The sequence below is a fragment of the Diuraphis noxia genome, unplaced genomic scaffold (assembly GCF_037042655.1).
Source record: "Diuraphis noxia isolate RWA-SAM2 unplaced genomic scaffold, SU_Dnox_SAM2 contig0003, whole genome shotgun sequence".
Lineage (NCBI taxonomy): Eukaryota > Metazoa > Arthropoda > Insecta > Hemiptera > Aphididae > Diuraphis > Diuraphis noxia.
In genome coordinates this window covers 82,422,748-82,444,685 of record NW_028301713.1, presented here as the reverse complement: position 1 = coordinate 82,444,685, position 21,938 = coordinate 82,422,748, and the positions used below count along the sequence as shown (strand labels likewise).

General features: G+C 28.2%; 1 long non-coding RNA gene across 1 annotated transcript in view; it reads left to right on the top strand.

Moving 5' to 3' along the window:
• Window positions 1–7,194: 7,194 nt before the first annotated feature.
• The window catches only part of LOC149057882 (uncharacterized), a 335,001-nt gene continuing 320,257 nt past the window's right edge, over window positions 7,195–21,938 (top strand). The window contains exon 1 of the long non-coding RNA XR_016190686.1: window positions 7,195–7,396. This is a non-coding gene — a long non-coding RNA (uncharacterized LOC149057882). The remainder of the gene's footprint in view (window positions 7,397–21,938) is intronic.

Here is a 21,938-nt window from a genome sequence, read left to right as displayed (position 1 = left end):
TTACGTTGGGTAACGAGTACTGGAAATTTCAAATTTTGAACTCTGAAGTACCAACTACATTCATTTCATACCAGAAATATTGAAGTTGAAAATCAAACCTTTTTTTTGTACATAAATCGTATAGGTACATATTATACAGGTTATATACATATCGGCATAATCCATCTCAAACGCAGTTTGCTCATAAATAAAATAGCTTCATTTTTTGTATATAAATACACAATGTGCCATTCATATGCAGAGTTCATCTTACAGTAAAATATATATAACCGAATGCCTTACTTATGAAAATCTTTATATAAAATTCAACTTTCCGGACCAAATATCTTCAGCCCTCTACTCTCGACCCGATCAACCAAAATATTGATCAGTTTATTTATAGCCTCAAAACTTTAAAAAAAATGATGACATTACCTGTATAAAAGCATTCTTTAGAGCCCTAAACAAACATACAATAAAAAAAAAAAATACTTTTATTAATTGCATAATTACTTTTTACAAATACAAGTCTTAAAATCCCAATAACTTAAGAATCCGATCCCAATCATAATAATAATAATAATAAAAAAAGTTTGAAATATATATTTTATAATATAAGGAACGGAATTATTTGTCAATACATATACCTACCTAGTTATTAGAATCAGAAATTTTTAATTTAATAAGAAATGTGTAAAATTTAAATCATTCTTGTTAAAACAACAACAATTTTATTTTGCATAATATGCATACTTTTATCATCGTTGACTTTTTACCATGTTTAACGGGAAATTCGTAATTTATTGGTAGATATTCTGGTATTTAACAAATATTTTGTTTTTAGCTTATTTCCAACTATAAACATTTGCCAAATTTTTTTAGTACTATATCGTCTAAAATTGTAACAATATTGGTACAATTTAGTATCACCACTCGTTATTGGTAATATATATTAAATTTATCAATGTATAAAATGTGTAGGTACTGAAAATGTATTGGTGAATATTGATCATGTCATTACTTATTACTTATTGCAAAATACGAGAAACTTTAATTTAATGCGATTTTTTTTTTATTCGATATAATATTAAATAACAAAACAATAATATCTAAAAAAAAGTAAATTCTTAAATTATAATAAATTTGAAGTGCATATTTTGTAGTGACATATTATATTAGGTAGGTACCAACGTATTATCCTAAATGCAGTCTGAAGGTTTTTTTTTGTGCACACATAAATTCTTTCCCTTGTTATATAACATATAATATTGCTTTATAAATTACTCACTTTGTTAGGCATTAACCATACAGATTAAATGCCGTTCGCTAAAAAATTATTGCGATTGCTCAGAGTCGACGAGTGTGAGCACTATACATCGATATATAATAATAATATACGACACTCACTATATAATTTATAATCTATCTTTTTTTTCCTTGTGGCACCGTTATTTTAATCTGCCTTGTCGTTAGTCATATTCAACGTACAAGCGAAATCAATACATAGCCTACCTTCGTCGTTTAATCAATAATTATTTACCAAAATCTATGTATAATATGATTTACGACACTATGTGTATTAGATAAACGGATAATTGCATTGCGAGTACCTGGTTTGTGGTTATAAATTCAATGCATTGTTATACCTAGTAGCGACGTTATCTAACATTATGATATTATTGTGTTATATTTATCTATCTGCATCACAACCAAATAATAGTAATAACAACAATAGTAATAATAATAATAATAATAATATAGGTAATTACTAATTATACGAACACGCGCGTCACGTGAATCGTGATACACTGAAATTAGTAAAATTATTTGTCAATAAAAAATTCAAAATGTTATTAGTGACAAAATATTGCAGTCTTAAATGTGTAGTTTTTAAGCGTGGTTTATTGTTAATAACTCTGTAGGTACCATCGTATTCGAAATAATGTAACAATAAGTTGCTAATGAAATGAATTATCAGGACGAATAGGTGGGCGCGCAGACGTCTTTTGGCTCATTTATCTATTTATAGTATTTATAGTATTTATACTCATTTATCTTCTATCTTCGATATGCTTTATTAATAGTGTATTAATATTATGGTATGAAACTAAATATGAATAAATGCTCAGTCAGTGATGAGTAATGAGTGATGACTGATGACTGATGACTGATAGCATAATAATAATTATCTATTAATTTTGTACAACTAAATGCTAATTAATTATTCGCAACTATTATATTGATTGATTTTGTTATTATTGAATGTTAATTCATTTTACTGAGTTCTCATCCGCAAATAAAGAATTTTTTTTTTAACAGGTTTATGTTATAGTAAGTACGTTTGTTGAAAAAAATCTATTCTAGGCTATAATAATTAGCATAATATAGGTCACAATTCAAAAACCAAGAATTAATATATGAATAACCGATTAACATAAGGATGAAAAAAGGACAATATAAAATACATATTCTAACATGTAATTAAATTCTAATTTAATATAACTTAAAAACCAAATAATTCTCTGAATAGTTAGTGTTCGGGGTTCTCACTGCTACACAAATTATTTTTACAAATATGTTTATATTATAACATTGTTTTACATGACTTGAACTGAAAATAAACGTAAGAAAACATATTATTCAAGAAAATATTATGTTGGGAGTTAGGTACTATATTGTGATGCACACTAAATGTATCACATCTCAACTATGCGTTTAGCGAAAACAATATCACTTTTAATTTACAAACTTTGTACGTCGTTTACTTCGACTTACAGCTTACACAAATCACAGTAGGTATCTGTACTAATATTTGAGGCTACATATTACTTGAGGAGGGGGGGAAGCTCTGGGGGTCATTTTAATTGTAGCAGCTCGATCATTATACCTCGACGACTTGATCCATAAAGAGTAGACACTACAATCTAGTCTGCAATAATTTTCAGAAGTTCTTCGAGAATTCGAAATACGAAAGTCACAGAGTCTATGCAGGTAGAATAATATCATTCGACTACAGTCCCGTGAAAATCGACTGCTGGTAATTATGAGAAATCATTGACATAAAGTCATAAAGAATAAAAACGTACATAACCAAAACTTATAACGATAATTTAATATTAATAATTATTGTAGGAGGTTTTTTCGTTACTTTTTCGGTGCTGTTATTCACTCCGTATAAATGCGTTCATATTTCTATATTCCTATATATGTATATTATATTATTAGTTATTATACTCCCGTCGGAGCATTCTATCTAAATTATAAGGTAAGAACACTAAGGTAACCTAGTTTAAATAGTTCTAATTTTCACGGATAAGAACATAAAATACCATGCTTACATATTAGGTAGTACATATGTATATTATCACATTGAATAAAAGTTCACACGTCATCGTATAATAACGTTGTTAATTGGTAAATTGTATAATTGAGCTTGAGCTTAGGAATTTTTAAAACTGCTATCATATTTTTAAGGATGAATGTGAAAAAAAATTGGTGTTCGCATAACAAATAATATATACAAAACTACAAACATAATAATATATTTAACAATGTTACAGATTGACATTAATTTTTTAAGGCCTTATTGTCATCGCTGTCATTGTTTTCAATAATTTTATTTGATACTTATTTGACGAATATCTTATCAAAATAATCCGTTATCAAGATCATTTCTTCTATCGACCAATTATTGGTTGTCACAGTGAAAAGCAATGTAAATTATTAATTAATATATATTATTATATATATATATATATATTTACTGGCGTTTATTGAGAATTTGTGATCTGTACACTATAACCAAAAAGTAAATATGATGTGGTAAGAATAATATAAAAAAATAAAAATAAAAATAAATGGATAATAATAATTGAAAATTTAATGACAACTACTCAAATATATTTTCAAAAGTTAACCATATTAGTATTTACTATTTTTATGAAACTGTTAAGTCTGTTATAAATTATTTACCTGATGTGTTGTTATTACGCACAGATATACAAAAATATTTTCATATATACCTGTGTTATCATGGTATGCTATTAATTGGGTTAAATTCGCGGTTTAAAAGCGTTGTCCGATTAAACCATACGTCGTGATAATGAATATTAAAATTGATAATCCTTGAAATGGAACACGAACACACGATGTGGAATCGAAATTAAAATACATAATGAAGATTGATTAATACAATTTACAATGATAGTTAGAAATTTAGAGTATGCACAGGTGTATAGATACTGATCTACATATTATACGGTTATTTAGATACCAATAGTTACTTGATAAAATTATAAACTAATTGTTTTGAATTTGAATTTACATTTATATGTCAACTTCACAGCTATTTCTCGTGCCTTTATGAGTAATGATTTGTGTACTTACAACTGTAAATTTTAATTTAGACCTAACCATGCATATTGGTTAGAACTGCTCTTAGCGTAAGCTCTGTTCTATGATATTAAATTGTATGATGGATGTTGACTAATCAATCACAGTATTTCTTACGTAATTTGTAATTAATTTGTTTTTTTTTCGGAAGGTTTTCATTTTGCTGGTTTGGAATCATTTTGTTTTCGAACAAAAACTAGAAATAGGAAACTAAATAGTTAGACTGTAGAGTCTCCGACGCATACGTTTTTAAAACTTTTTGTTTTTCCTGATAAAATAATTTAAATCAGAAAATATTAGTCTTATTGTTCATCAATTTATAAATCATTTGATATCATATTGCAGATGTCATCATAAAAGATCAAAATAAGATGTAATAGATTTTTGTTTCTATGGCCTGAAAATATAATATGTGGTTTATGAAAATAGGATTTCTCTTCTTTGTATTATACTCATACACATTTCAAGAGCTATATCAAACCAGGTCTGCAGACTACAAGTCTATAGTTGGACGTAAATTATTGTTATTATCCTCTCGTTCATCCGTTGCTAGACGAACGAAACACGGGTTTCATGTATAACGTATAAGTATAATATAACTATTATAATGTATATTTTTCAATGTCATGATTTATAACCTCAACATAGTATATATACGCATTATATATATATAACTATGGCAGTTGCAGATAAATGAGTATAATATTTTTATATATTTTTGTCTTCAAGTTGAATTTCTATGCGGCTTAGCCCTAGGTGATTGGGTGATGTTGGGTGCACAATACAAAGCGTTGGTATATAGCAACAGTATAATATTATACTGTATAGGTACCTAGTATCTAGTGTAATTATAAAGTACAATAGAATTTATTGAATAAAAACGTATCGTATTATTGAGAACTACTAATTTAACGACGGAGAACACACTAAAGTTTTAGCTTTTACTAGACATTATTAAAAATGCTATACGGTTCATACTTTTTGTATGGTTCATATTGTTTATAATTAACACTTTTAACGAAATTAATTTAAACAGATGGTTTTCTGTTGGATATTATGCAATTTTTTTGATCGAAATAATTGAAATTTTAATAAACAAATCCGTACAGACTATGGAGCCCCTCCCTCCAATTATTGGCAAATGTTTAAATTTAGTCTACATCTATGTGTATATTTATTCATGCTTATATTAATATGCTTAAATTATTTTGTATTTACCGTTAGTATAATTTTATTCGATTAGCCATAGTAAAATATCCTGATCAACCTTATGTGTATAAAATATTCGAAAGATTTACTTTTATACTTAAATTAGAAGTTCAGAGTATAGAATTTATTTTATGCCCTTTGTATTATATTTTCATCTATTACAGCTTTTATATTTCAAACTGGTTAGTTTGTGTACGGAATATGTAATAAGATAACATTTCACTGTGAATACAATCTATGTGAACAAATTTAGTTTGCCGATTCAAACTGTCAAAAACTTAAACGATAACATTATTCTTGCTTCAAATAGCACTAAATGACCCAAATAAATTATAATCCTCCTTATTCTAGTGCTAGTATAGTAGAATCACGTATCATATATTTTACGATCATTTTTCTTATCGATTTATTGTTCATTCAAGGTTATAAACTATGCCATTAAGTTTGGATACAAAAAATACTTCAATAATAAAATCAATGATTTTGCAAATTACATGTAATATTATAATAATGAAAAACGTTATTACATTGATAATTATTTTAATGTGTTGTCATTTTAGTTGGCACTTTGTTACATTATTACATGACTCACGATGACGTCAGGTTGTCAGATGTATTTTAACGACTGAATATAATTGTTAAAAATTATTATTATATTTTTACAAAAAAAAAAAAAATAGTTTACGTAGAAAACTATCGTGAAATTTTGATCATAAATAGAGAACTGTGTATCTTAATCAACTTATTTGAGTAAAGAGTGCCATATAATACGGTTAGGTTAGGTTAGGTTAGGTTCAACACGTTACATTGTTACAATATCAATACATAATTATTTATTTATTTTTAAATATATGAGCTTTTGCTTAACATTACAGAACGTAGTTTGAAAGTATTAAGTAATTAGAAAAGTAGTACAGTTTTATAATAGTAATAATAATTTATAAGTATTATACAATTAATAAAATATAAATAACCAGTTCAACCAAAAAGATCGATTTTTTTCGGTAATTCACATAATCCTAACAAGGACACTTTTGTGAGGTTGGTTCATGCCATAGTTAGAGACACACTGGTATACATTGGGATAAGAAAGGGAAAGATAAGAATAAAATAATGTGATTTGGAAATTTTAGGTAAGGAGGAGTCGATACAATCTTTAAATATGACTTATGATTTATGAAGAAATCTTCGGTCCTTCTGTCAAAGAAATAAGACTTGTCAAAAGACTGGAGTACTTATACTTGAATGTAGTTGTGTGTTTTTAAAGTTGTTGCTCTCTTAAATACAAAAACAGTAATAAGTACCGGCGTCTTTTGCAGATTGAAAATTACTTTAAATTACTGATGCATATTGTACGGCAAGTTTGTTATCTGAATAAATCTGCGTGGATTGTAATTTATAACCGCAGCATTGCTGTATTTTATAATTACACCACCACAGGGTAGAATAATAATACGGACATTATGACTATAATTTATTGTTATATTATAGGAACAACATGCAAATCGTGATGGTTAGATTATGATGTGTGCCGTGGTTTAAAACTTAGACACATCGATTATCGATCAGGTGTTATAAGAATTTATAATGTTACATTAATGTTTGCAGATAATAACTAATATTATTAAACGTGATGCGATGCCTGAATTAATCATCGATGTCTCGACGGCCGATCACGATAATCACATCATATTAGCGTTGTGCATTGCATGCAGACTATTCCATCAGCTGTTGCCATCAAACCTCAAAGACGTGAAGTCGCATGTCATCTCAAGAATTTGTGGCTTATTCACGAATCGTGAAAGTGCCAAAACAGGTACTGCATAATATATTATTATAATCTCGATAAAGTACCCACCACATGATGGCGAAAGAGTGGGCCCTCAGAAGATCGAATATCAAATACGCCCGTCCCCGTTCAAATCTATAATGATATATTATGGGCGACGGGTGGGTAGTAATGGGTACCTATATAGTAATAGTAATAATTTATGTAAATTAATTAAACGAACAAGAGGCCAATAGTTCAGATAAGAAGCTAAGAAAGAAAGAACTAAAACAATATAGGGATTTACATAAAAGTGCAATTAAAGTACAATAAATTGGTAAGATTAGGTATAATGATAGGAAATAATTGCGTATAATCAGTAATGGGTATTACGTACATATTATTTATTATTAATTAATATTTATTAATTATTATGAATTATTCAAGTGTGAGTTTTAAAATTACGCTTAAAAGAGAAAATAAAATAATCGACATATTTTTTAGAGTTTATTATAAAAGCCATTTTTAATTGGAAGGTTATTTTTAAATAATTTGTGCTGTTTGTGACGGTATGTAGAACGTTGAAGTAGAATGGTTATTGTAAGCGGGGTTATTAAAAGGGATACAGTTTAATAGACTTGGATTATCAATGTGTCCATTGCCTAATTTATAAATAAAAATTAGTGTCAGCTATCTACGTCAAGATATACAATGTTCGAATGTTATGAATGTGAAAAATTATGAATGTTCGGAAGGAATCTAATTTGTGTATAATCTTTGACCATGGTACCTATTCAATAGTTATATTAAATTTAAAAGCTATAAATTTAAGAAAAGTGGTTTTAAAATAGTTCAATAACACCAACGCCATTCTTGAATAGGGACTTCAATGTCACCCATGGTGAATTCACTCGTTTGTATTCTGAGATATATCGAACTAAAATTCAATAGATACGCTTAAATTATCTCAAATCTTTAAACTCTAATGAGTGACGATTAATGAAGCTCAATGCGTTTAAAGATTTTTCACAAAATTATCGCTTTTTATCGGACATTTAAAACATTATAAAAAGGTTATGTTCAGAGTGTTAAATTGATAATAGGACATATTAATATTATGCTATATTCTGTCGCATGTCAGTGACAAAAACAGCGAATGTGCGTCGGCCGCTTCATAAATTGCAAGTCCCACAAAATCGATGCGGAACACCCGTCGTGTACATTTTATTTTATTGTACTAACATTTAACAATATACATACGACATGACATCGATAGAAGTTATCAAATAAATTAGTTGATTAATACACAATAATATTTTTGACCAAACGCTAACATTCAGTATTATTATAATATGTAATCTGTTTTGACTTTAGCAAGAACTAAGTCATAATAGGTACAGAAAATGTATGTTTTTTAAAAAGTAATGAAATTTATTCAATTATTCATGAACTCCTTTTTGATGTAATTTTAATGCCACCAAATATATTTTTGTTGTTCGGTGTTGAGAAAAACGAAAACATAAACGATATAACACACATAGATGCATACAGTTAATGTAATAATAAGAAAAATACGTCATGCGAATATTATCATCATTATATCGGTCGGTGCAGCTTCTCAACAAAAATATTAAATTATATTACAACATAGGAATCAGTAGATAAAGGCAGTCCGTAATTATTTTTATAATATTATAATCACAATGAGTTATGACTAAAATGGGCGTCTATTTCTGAGGGTCGATGGCTATAATTGTCTTTCGCTATTGAAATTCGTGGTTATATCCGAACTGGTTCCCATGCCTAAAAATCGACACATGAACATGAAAGTTTTATAATATGGGTGATATTTAAATTTGGAAAATTTGATGGAATCTTTGATGAAATAACCGATTGATGTGTAGTAAAACAATTTTGAGTGTAACACTAAAGTAGGTACCATCATCAATTAATAATATTATTATCGACTGTTCCTTCATGAACCGGTGACACATAATAATATGTGAATTTTTGTGCAATGCACAACTCATCGCCAATGTGTCCGATGTTATCGTATAATATTATAATTTGGTTCACAGTGCACAGTATAATGATGAATGCATTATCCTGCATGTGTCCAATTCGGCTTATAACTTGTAAACAAATTCCACGTTTTGTTTTTAACTACCACAGCGACTGACTTTTTTTATGTTACACCAAAATAATATACGTCTGGGTGGCAGTAAAAAGAGTGTTCGGAAACATAACATAATACCATATGCATGCAGTCTAAACCCTTCTACCGGGTCATAGTGTTCTGTAAGTTGTTTTGATGCATGTAATTTAATTTAATTAGTCAGTGCCCCAGAATCGAAAATACCGTGCCGGCCGGTCAATTGATATACAACATTAATAAATATAAATGTTATAATAACATTTTATATTAATTATGTATACACACATTTTTAAAGAGGATACTATATTGTTATTGTGTAGTGCGACATTGTATTATGCTCGAACTAAATGATTATCGTTGTTTAGACATAAACGGGTTCGTTATAACTGGTCAACACACGGCGTATGTGTGTTGACCAAATATGTGTTACTTATAGGTATTAGTAAAATATGTCAAGCGGCGTGTGTTCGATATTATAAAATTATTTTATTTCATACACTTGTTTTTGGAATTAGCCTAATGGTTATAGTGACGAGTGTGTACGAGTTATCATAATAAATCATCACATAATAATAATACATATTTTGTAATTCTACAGAAATAAACTATTTTTGTTGTTTACACCTTTCCCTCCGGGCCCTCCGAAAGTGATGCGTCTTGATCCAGTCAGGGTCCCACAAATTTGTCAGAATTTTAATGACGGATGATTTGAAAAAACAAAGTTAACCCTTTAAAAGTGAAAGCTGAGATGATGAATTAATTGATATAAAATTTTAATAACTGTAAAAAAATGAACGAAATCGTAGTACAGGTCATAAGTCAAAATATATGATATGGGAGTAGTAATGACGCAGTGTCATATTATTAAAACTTGAGTTTCGACAATCGTATAGTACATATTTATATAGCTCTTTTGTTCGTGTCAACGACAACAAAAATAGTACACAATATGTTGTGTTCTTTTTAAAAAGAGTGCTTCTGACCGAATGTTAATTGGAACTAGTTAACTTGTGCACAGGCACACAACGCGCACGCATGCAACCCGCGCATAAAAGGTTTATGGTTGTCACAATTACTGGTAATTAAGACTCTTTTATTTGGTCAATTGTTATAATTTTGTTTGTGTACGTTTAAATTGCTCAGTATATTTAAATTAAAGTCGGAGCTTATTTATTTTTATCATAACAGCGACGTTTGTTTGTGGATTAGAATTATTTAATAAAATAAATGACCAATATCGATTACTTTTGTTTTTAATTAACTTTCAAAAATGATATTGTCTACTAGAATATATTATATACATACTAACATGTATACTTTGTAAAAATTATACAAAATTTTAGAGTTCAGAATAGAATAAGAGTTATGTTTTTACAACATTGGATGTTGAATGTTAATTATGTATAAATTATAAAATGTATTCCGCGCGAACAACGACAAATTAAGGGTTAAGAAAGATATTTTTGTTATTCTCATTTTGTATAGATATAATAATATCTCATCACTCTCTCGTGTACGTCGATATACGTATATGGTATATGTAATATTTGTTTTGTTGTATGCGCGTGGAAAACTTATCGGTAACTAATGTTTGTGCTCGACGTTCGTCTTTTCTATTTCGGAAAACTACCGTGACGCGCTGCGTTCAAACGGAACGTAAAGTTCTATAGTGACGGAACAACACAATTTTAAAACATCACCGCAGATACTGTTGGCGAAGATTTTCAAATTATATTATATACGTACATAATAATGTACTATAATTTATATTTACTTACTAGCTGGACGTGTGTAGGTCACATACATACATCACGTGCGAGAAAGAGTAGAGTGATGGCGTTGAGCGACAGAGAAACAAGGAGAGAGAGAGAGAGAGAGAGAGAGAGAGAGAGACGGTCCTTTGTGAGCGTCGTGTATACACGCTTTATATCACATCACTACAAGTTTACTTAAATATGTGTTGTATAACTTGTATACTTATATACCTACGAGTGCCTACTCGAATATAGTGATATCAAAATCACGAATCACGCAGTGTTATATTTCTCACAATATTATTATCATAATATAATTTCTCGATTTTGAAATCAGATTTATCGTAAAGTCCACTTGAGATTAGGATATTTCACATTTTATTTTCAATACTATTATCTTTATAAATCACGTGATTGCAAATTTAAATTGGAAAAACTGGAATTTTAAAATTATTTATATTCAATTTTTTCGGTTATCTTGCAACAAAAATGCGGAAAAGTCGATCACCGCTTCCGGCACTAATATAATAATTATCATTTATTTTTAATTGATCTATTCGCTTGAACGTCGTACGCCTACCTCTGTTTTTTTTTTCAGAGGTTAGTAGATTACACTTTAATAATTTGCTACACGTCTGTACCGTTGAATTACCATAATATTTTGATGGTTGACGCGAGAGCACACGATGAAGCATCGCGTACGCTCGTTATCGTGTAGAAACGTCGCCGCAAGAGAGTATTCTATTAAAACGCTGGCCTCGGGCCCACGGAGATCTTGTGGTCGTTATTTATCTTCGTTCTTGTGTATATAGAGTTGTACCCTCCCGTCGGTTATGTTTTTTTCTTCTTGAAATAGTAACGGGCAAACCAACGTCATCAGTTTTTTTCGGTATTAACGGGCGACATTCGTGGTACCGTATGAGAAGGGCCGGAACAATTATTAAAAAAAAAAAAAACAAAAAAATCTGACATGCTGACAACGACAATGTTATGTTATAACGCCGTGCAGTGGATCGAGCGATATGTCCAAACCACGCGTCATCGCTGTCCGACCGAGTTTTCATATATTCGCCAATTCAATAGACGTCAGAAAGATGGAGAGAAAGGGTCATGATGACATCACCAACGATTTTTTTTACATCGATGTGTCGTTTCATTTTTGTCTCTTTCAGGTGCTTCGAAAATTTAATCTTGTACGCACGTACCTATAATCTACATTTATAATTTAAATCAGATGTTTCATGCCATTATTATATTCTGATGAAGTAGGTAGGTACCTACACCTATACATGCTTATGAATAGCCACATAGCAATCATATAAATGTATTATTTATACTCAAGTGCCTATATATAGGATATGCATATAATTTTCTTCAATTTTCAATACATAAAAAAAAAAAAAAAAAAACGTTTAAAAGGAAAAATTTAGAATTTAAATGAAGTATTATTTTAGAGCCTGTAGTCTGTAGGAATTTTTTAATTTTTGTTGGTAATTTAAAAAACTGTCATTTTAACTAACAATAATTTATTATGATAATTGTATTCTTTTAAATTTACGTATAATAATATATCAGGTCGAACATTTTCTACCAATATTTTTTTCTTTTATTGACCATTTGTTCGAATTTCTCTTCCTGTATATTATATGTGCTTCTGATGCTAAAAACATTTTATTTATTTTTTAAATTATCTGAATAATTTATAAACAATTCAACCAAACAACTAAATAAAAATAGTTTTTATGATTGGTGTTCATGTTATAATTAAATTTTATCGATGGTGTGTATCTATATGTGTACACTCTAAAAACCATACGGTTTGTTATTATTATTGTTATTTGCAGATGCCCTATGTGGATAGCTGTTAACATTTTTTCAAACACTTAGCATTATTTGCGGTACATTGGAAATTGGAATGGTTTGACTGTAGAGTCTTGTGTTGCGTTTTGTGCAGAGCTAAAATCCAATGAACTGTTTTGTGAATGTATATTATTATTATAATGTTATAATTGTGTATTATAATTTATTATTATATTTTATTTATTTATGATGTTTACCAAAGACGAGTCACAAGATATACTTAAAATCATTTATCAAATGGATTTGGGTGCGAGTCATAACGAAATTTTACTACATGTGTCCCGTATAATAATTAATCAAATTTAAAATTTATACAAAACATAATTAGGTATCTAAATTATAATTACAAATTACCAAAGTGTATATTACGTTATGATAATTTATTAATGGCGTTAATAATATATGTGTATCAGACAAAAATATACCAATTGTGTTGAATATCTTTCCGATATACCTATAAGGCTATAACACTTATACCTACAACGGCTACAACTCAAAGGTAAACATTTCATTACTTATTGTTATCTAAACCTAATGTTTAGGTACATCTCACTTAATATTCACGTTACTTAACTTAAATTGAAAAATTAATATTACTAATCTAACGCATTTTAGTCTTTTTTTTAGCCTAATATCGACTATTGATATTTATTAGTACTGTAAAGTTTCATTTTCGATTGAAAAATTTTAATTTTGTAAAAATACGTCTTGTGACTCGTATTCAATTAATTTTGCAGCCATAAAAATGTCACGAAAACACACATATTATGTCATAAAACACGCAATCAAACATCAACTGAAAACAAATTGAGATGTTTTAAAACTTTTAAAATTAGTTATTATAAATTAAATCGTTTTGAAAAAAAAAATAGGTCAATTTCGCAGTAATAATTGCACTCGTCGTTAACATCTATCATTTAAACTAATGTGTTTTAGATTATAAAAGGAGTGAGGAAGCTGTGACGATGCAATATCTGCATAAAACTTTTCGGGGCAGTAAAAAAATTCGACTATATGTTTGCAGTACATCTATACAGGCTGCAATTTTATTAAAAGGTATTGTGAAAATTGGAAATCAATAAAAAATATCGTGATATAAGAAGCACATCCGTTTCGTATAAATTTAAATTATCTTGTCATAATTTGTATAATAATAGTATTAGTTTTTTTTCCGTAGTTACAATTTATGTTTTGATTATTTGAACAACGTGTGATTTTTTGTCAAATTAAGTGGACTTTTAAAGAAAATATAAAAAAGAAAGTTTATTTAAGTTAATTTCACAACTTACCTAACAAGTGTCAACGTTACCGAATATAATTTTTATCATTAATTCGCGAAAATGCATAAAAATTGCACATGAAATGCTATATAAAATGCAACCCTAGGGAATTTAAGGAAATGAAAAGCAATTTTTGATATTCTGTAAATATTTTAAATGTTTATTAAAAGTCTTAAAAAAAGAGCCGATTTTTTTGGTACAGTAAAAACAAAAATTGATTTTGTAAAAAAATTCCACACAATTTTTATGGTGTATTGAAGTATGATTTATATGCTAAATTATTGGCAACAATTATTCAACCTACAGAATATTAAAAAAGATACTACTAGTAATATAACTTACACTATATTTAAAAATAGATGATAATTTTTGGCAGCATCTCCTTATTTAATAATCGTATTTCTATGCAATATTTTGCCATCGAATTCAAATTTAACACACTGACTTTGGTACTTACCTATTCAATGAGGTATACTCAAAATCTACTGCGAAATAGACGGTAACTGTGTGAGTTCCCCAATTTTGTTTATACTGCAATTGATGTTCGCTTGTAGACATTTATATGATATATATATATATATATATATATATAATACAGGTTTCATTGAGATGTAATTGCATTATGATCAAATCAAGGGCGTTAGGTTTTTGTTCTAACTGTTAAGCTCGAGACGAGACATCTTGACTCGATGTTCACCATTATAAAATAAATAAAATAATATAGATTAGACATTAATTACATTGAACGTCTGCTTACGTAGGCGATTAAAAATTGTATCCAACCGTTTGATGAAATTTTCTTCCGATTAAATAGTTATGTTTGGTAATTGGTATACTTCGTCTATACTTTGGTGTATCAGTTACATACAAGTATATAACATATACTTAGACTTTAACGCGTAACATAGCAAATTTATACTCAGTAGTTCAAGTCTTATTCTGTTACCTTAAAAAATAGAGTGAATAGACCTACTACGAAACTTGATGGTAAAAAAATTAACTATATGTCGTTGGAAGTTTTTATTGCGATGTTTCAGTTTTTAAATGAGTAATGTATGTGTGTAAATAAAAATGCTCATAATTCGCTTAAAAACTTAATCGTCGTAAAAAAAACTTCCATCAAAACATAGTTAATAATATTCTTACCATCAAGTTTCATAGTAAAACGTGGTGTACCTACTTGACTATATAGTATTGCTAGTACTAGAAATGTTACATTTTATGGGTACAGCCTTGAATGTGTCGACGAGTAAAGAGATTATAATTTATATTATTATATTATACGATGCATATTATTTTATATTATAAAGGTGTACGCGTTGACATATTATTATCATTTGCAGGTAATAATTGTTTGTCGTCGAGAAGTTTTGACTATTTTTAGCCTGATTGTTATATAACCACTCGACACTTGTATTCCTAGATTATATCGAGTACCGCCGTACAATGCATACAGGTACATATAGGTACCTACAATAATATTATACCTACACTACAGGGAATAGCTATTGTCATGCACATATATATTATTTTTTTATTACTTTAAAAAGTGTGTGTACTGTCGAGCGCTTTGTTTTCGACCAGGCACAGCTTTAGAATTTCCCACTTAATATTTTGTGTTGTGTAATATCGTCGTATATTATACGTTAAGTACACATATTATAGTAAACGAATATAATATAATATTATAGAGCTATATTGCTATAAAAATTAAATAATAAATACGCTAATAAAACGAACGTATTTAAACTTTAATCGAGTTCGCGAATAAATACGAATATTATAGTATTTTATTTAAAAAATTATCAAATATCATATATACAATAAACATTTATACCTACCTATCTATAAGTTTTTAAAATGTACAAACAAACGAATCATTAATATATAGCGTGTAAATAGAGTTAAATGACGTATATTAGTCACAGTGGCATGAATGTTTCAGGAGTTACTATTAAGTAGTAATGTACAAAACAGAAAATGAACAATGTTCTATAAAACATTCGTATATTATTAAAATAATCATATATAAATGTATATAGGTAATGAGATATGTCTATTGTGCGTGTTATATGGGATAGGTATATACTGTATAATGACCACTGTTAAAAAGTAATAGAAAAAGTACAAAAAAAATACACGTGTTCATTATGAGATATAGAACTGTGTTTTATTATAATAATTATTTTTGAGGTAGATTTAAATGAAAATAATAATGATTAAAAAAAAATAAAAACAATAACAATAAAACGACTAATAAAAAATACAATTTTAACGTTTTTATATGCATGAAAATGTAATTCGACATCACCGAAAAAAATGTGGTCGTTAATTTATGATTTTTCTAGGCCCTAAAAGAGAAATAAAACTGTCATAAAAGTGTTGTCTTAGGAAAAAATATCGCACATGTGTGCACTAAAATATTGCAGATGGTGCGATTATAAATTTGTATTTATTCTACTTCGTCACGAATCCAATAATATATTATTATTATTATGTCATGCATCACCTTTATTTATATACCACCCGAAAGGCCAAAGTTAAGCATATGGACCTAGTGTTTGACTAATTAATTTTAATTATGTTCACACAATTTTCTTTATTTAAAGAACCTTTGAAATATGAATATAATTTTAATAAGTATAATAATAATATATAGGCAGACAGGCAGTACCCATAGGGCCATAGCCATTGCCCATTAGCCACGAAATAAATGCAAGGTATAGAATATATTTTTTATACTTTATAAAAATCACGTACTTATCTAAAATATCGATTAAATGAATGATAAGAATTTTTATGTAACTTTATTTTTATCATCGACTTCTAACTATACTCATAAATTATAGACACAATACACCTAGGTTCAAATAAATTTCACTCTAAATGACATAACACATGTTTTCCTTTGAATTAGTATGTGACACATATGCAAATCGATTCAATGACATACGAAGGTGATAGCAATATAATAATAAGTATTTGAGAATTATATTGTAAAGCTGAATAGTGAATATCTAAGTATAATAATATAATAAATAGTAGATATAAGCCATATGTCTATATACATATTACATATTACATATATATATATATATTTGTTTTATTTGACATTATATCTTTTATATTCATCAAACATCTCATTAATTACCCAATAAAGTTAAACTAATAAAATTAATAACAAAGAAATAATACATAATTTAAAAAGATAATATTATTTCTGTATTACATATTAATATCTTAGGTGGGTAATGTGCATCAGTGTAATTATAAGAAAACATTTGCTTAGCAGTTTTTTCCTCCTTTAGAATTTACTTACAGTAAATAAGCATCATGAAAAGTAATTAACAAAAATATTTAGCTCATCCTTACATTTGGGTCTCGAGAATTGAAACGATGGTACGGCTATATTATGTTTGTGAAATACAATAAAAAATGAGTATAAAATAATAATAATATATTTTTTTTTTTATTGATAAATAACTGCGTCGTCGTCTAGGGCCATTGGCTACATTAAATAATCGCATGTGATTGAAACTTATATCTACAATAAAAAATAAAAAATACATATTAATATCTTAGTTATATACACTATAGTAAGTAATATATTTTTAAGTTTTACTATAGAGTTCTGTTTTCTTGAAGAATTTGAGCACTTGAGTAGTTCCAGAGGATAACATATTATTATAAAATATGTTGATTTAGGTACCAAATACTTTTGAAAATTAATTTGAACAGTTGGTAATTATTACAGGTATATTATTATTTTAAAAGCTAAAAACGTCCTGCAAAATAATGAACAACACACATTTTTAGTATCAGTATTATTAAAATTAATATCGCTGGACAGGTCTAGTGTATTATATAATGTTCCTATATAATTATAGTATTATTATATTATGTTATACTTACTGAAGTTTACATATTTTTTTAGAATTTAGTATGTAGTATTCATGGTTATCAGTTATCACATTTTTCGGGCTATTAATTTTTACTTATCTATCGTAATGGTCATTTACAGTTTGATATATACAATTTATTGAGATTCCGGTAATTTGTTGGTCTGAAAATAAAGGGATACGTGGAAATGTTTGAATGTATTACTCATCCGTCCAACGCGAAATGGAAGATTGAACAAGACACATTGTCACATAACGTACGGGATAAGAATTTAATGAGGATTTTTTCTTTTATAAAAATGATATCATAACATCTAGTCGTCAGACATTTGTCCGCCAACGTATTAAAATAGACTTCCAACAGTTCAAACGTAACGACATCTGACGAGATACAAAGAATTTCTTGGAAATACTTAAATTATATACCAGCTATTTATTTAACGTTTGCAATTCGCATTTCAATATTTCATACAGCTTGGTAATTGAAAATAAAAATAATTGACGTATAATAACTCGTGTTCGCCATTATTTAAAAATTGCAATAATTACCAATTGGTACAATATTCGTGAAAAATATTGAGTTATTTACTTTTTAATCGTAAACTCGTCAAAAAAAAATTACGATCATAGTTCATACAAAAAACAGAACAGATCACTGTTAAGTACTGCGTTAAATTATACAATTATTGTTATTTTTAGATAGCTGTAAGTTAGACCACTACAGTTTTGTATTTACTGTTTTCAAAAAAATATTAAAACGTTGTTAGCTCAACTATTTAAAAAATTGTTTATGTAAAAATATCAAGATCTTGTGGATTTGCGTATCAACTTACTGCGATGTACACACATAGACGGAATAAAATACAAGTCATTATGAGAGATAATTATTTTATGCAATTTGGTATAATTAACGTAATCACGTAATATCACGTAACATCTTATATTATTATCAAGCCTATTATTGTCTGTATTCGTATTTTTAATCATTCACAGTATGTATATGGTAGTAGACTATCTTTTTTTGTTATACTATTATGTAGGTATGTACCAATTAAACATGTAAATTATTATCTTTTTTTTTATATAAATAAACATTATAATTTTTAATGATTATGCCGCTTTGTAGACCAAATAAACTTATTTCATTATTTTATAAAGTAACCTGGAAGGTGGAGGCTGTGCATCACAAACGAATACACTACTCGAAAATAACGATAAATAATACCTAATATTCGTATAGCATTGAACATAATATACTAATATGTATACTATCATTTGTTTTAAAATAAATTTTAGTTTAAAAGTCAACGCCACCATAATAATAGTATTGATGATTAGGTTTATTATAATACACGCCTATCTTTTATTATATTGTATTGTACAAATGTAGTAAAAAATGATAAACTCTGTAAAGCCGATCATTATTGTCGTCCGTTGAAGTCGGTGAACTTTGTAGACGCATCAAAATAGATGGTCCCAACTCCCAAAATCCATGCTACCGGAATCTGATCGTCAAGAGTCGATATGTTTAGTGAATATTTCGCGCAAAACATCGACCACGTGTATAAACAAATTCACGAGTATATACAGATTATGAGCGTGATTCAAATCGTTTTAATACGTCTGAAGGAATATAATATAGTGTGTATTTATATAGTATACAATACATAATATATGTATATATATATATACAATATACATACTATATATACATTTACATGCATAGTAGAAATAAATAACAATTTATAGTTGCTTTTATGCGTCTGCATAAATATATTAAATTATCATATATGCTTATATTTTCTGATATGAAAATGTACGATAAAGGTCCGATTCGATTAGAACGAAACGAGGTCATTTGTTTGGGAAAATAAAATAGACATAAAAAATCTATGCCATCCGTGTGACTCGTTTGACGTATAAAAGGCTTGCGAACATTTATGTTATCGTGATACGGTGTGGCGGAGAGGCGGTGGTATAGTGATAGGGCGATGACCGAGAAAAGTGCAACGTTTGTCCGGACGTTTGATTTGTAGGTACCTATAATATTATGTAATCGTCGCAATTACATCGCGAAATATTGCGCGTTGCGTATTAAAAATGTTCAACGAGAACGGTCAAAGTTTACTGGGTTATTATTGAAAATGTCGCGTTTAATTTATAAAATAGTAAGATCTTCTTTTTTTTGTATGTTTATGTCGTCTCTCTAATATTTCGATGAACTTTTAACGTCGAGTTATCTGTTTGTTCAGTTGTATACATATTATAATACGAGTATACATTTTATCTAAATATAGGTACTGTTATATACAATTAAACATTATATATATATATATATAAATATAACTGTGTATATCTGGTGGATTTTCGTTGTCGATGAATGATCGGGTGGGGGGAGGGACGACAGTTATTCACATGGCTCTTGTTTGCGCACGAACAACACAAGTACATAATCCGTTTGCACAGATTTTAAGAAAAAATTGTTACAGCATAAACTATTGTGCACAAAGCATAATTTTTATAATATGAACTGTAGTCGGATTTTACAGTGTAATTTACTATAGTCTTATCCTATATGAAACAAAAAGAAAGTCAGCTGCTGCGCAGGCGTTACATGCCGAGTGATTTACCATGACAAATCAATTGATAGGTACTTAAGGTTTTCGAAGTGCGAACCGATGGCGACGATGCGTTTCAAAAATATGAAATCTTGAATAATTGGCGATTGTGGGTGGTATCTGTTTTAACATTTTTCTTTTCACATTTATTAATTCATTGTTTGTACAAAAATAACTGAAGAACCACATCATATTTACAATATATTTTATCTCGATGACCTATAATTTCAGTGTAGTGACTATGGTGAATAGTGATACTTGACTTTTATAATTAATAGTTTTGTAATTGACTAAGATACCAGTTATATAATGTTTTGGTTGATGATGATGATGATAAATATTGATAGGTACACACGAGCGGAGACAGGCCTTCATTTATTTTAATGAGAATATTTTAAAGGTTTATAGTTTTTATATTTTAGTCCATTGTAAAAGTATTTATAGATAATAACTGTACCCATTCCTAATTCCTATAGATTTTCCTAAGCCGATTTAAGAGAATATCGTCGTTATGAGACAAATGGAGTCCTATTTAAAATAATACCTTCCTATATATGGTTGGGTATATAGTATATATGTGTATATATAGTGTAATTCACTATACGCATGCTCACCACCTTTTTTCTTTATAATAAAGTTATTCAAAATCTGATTTTTGGAATCTTTAAATTTAATCATAGATCATATTTTCAAATTCTTGAGATTTTATGTACCTCTTAAGGAGTGTCTTGTGGAGGTGCAAACTTTTGTTTTTCAAATGAGAACCCCTTTTTTACTGTAAATTTATTGGATTTTTTACCCCTGCAATTTGAACAAATTGTATTAAAAAATATTAAAAACTGTATCAATTAGTTATTTGTGTTCATATAAAATGCGTCTTAATATTTATATTTAATTTAATTAAAGTTATTTTATGTATAATGTAAGGTCAAAATCACTTAACAATCATCTGAGCGTACTAAGATAAAAAGTCGACATAATAAAATTTTATATAACTATTAAATTAGTTTGTAATTAACAGTTT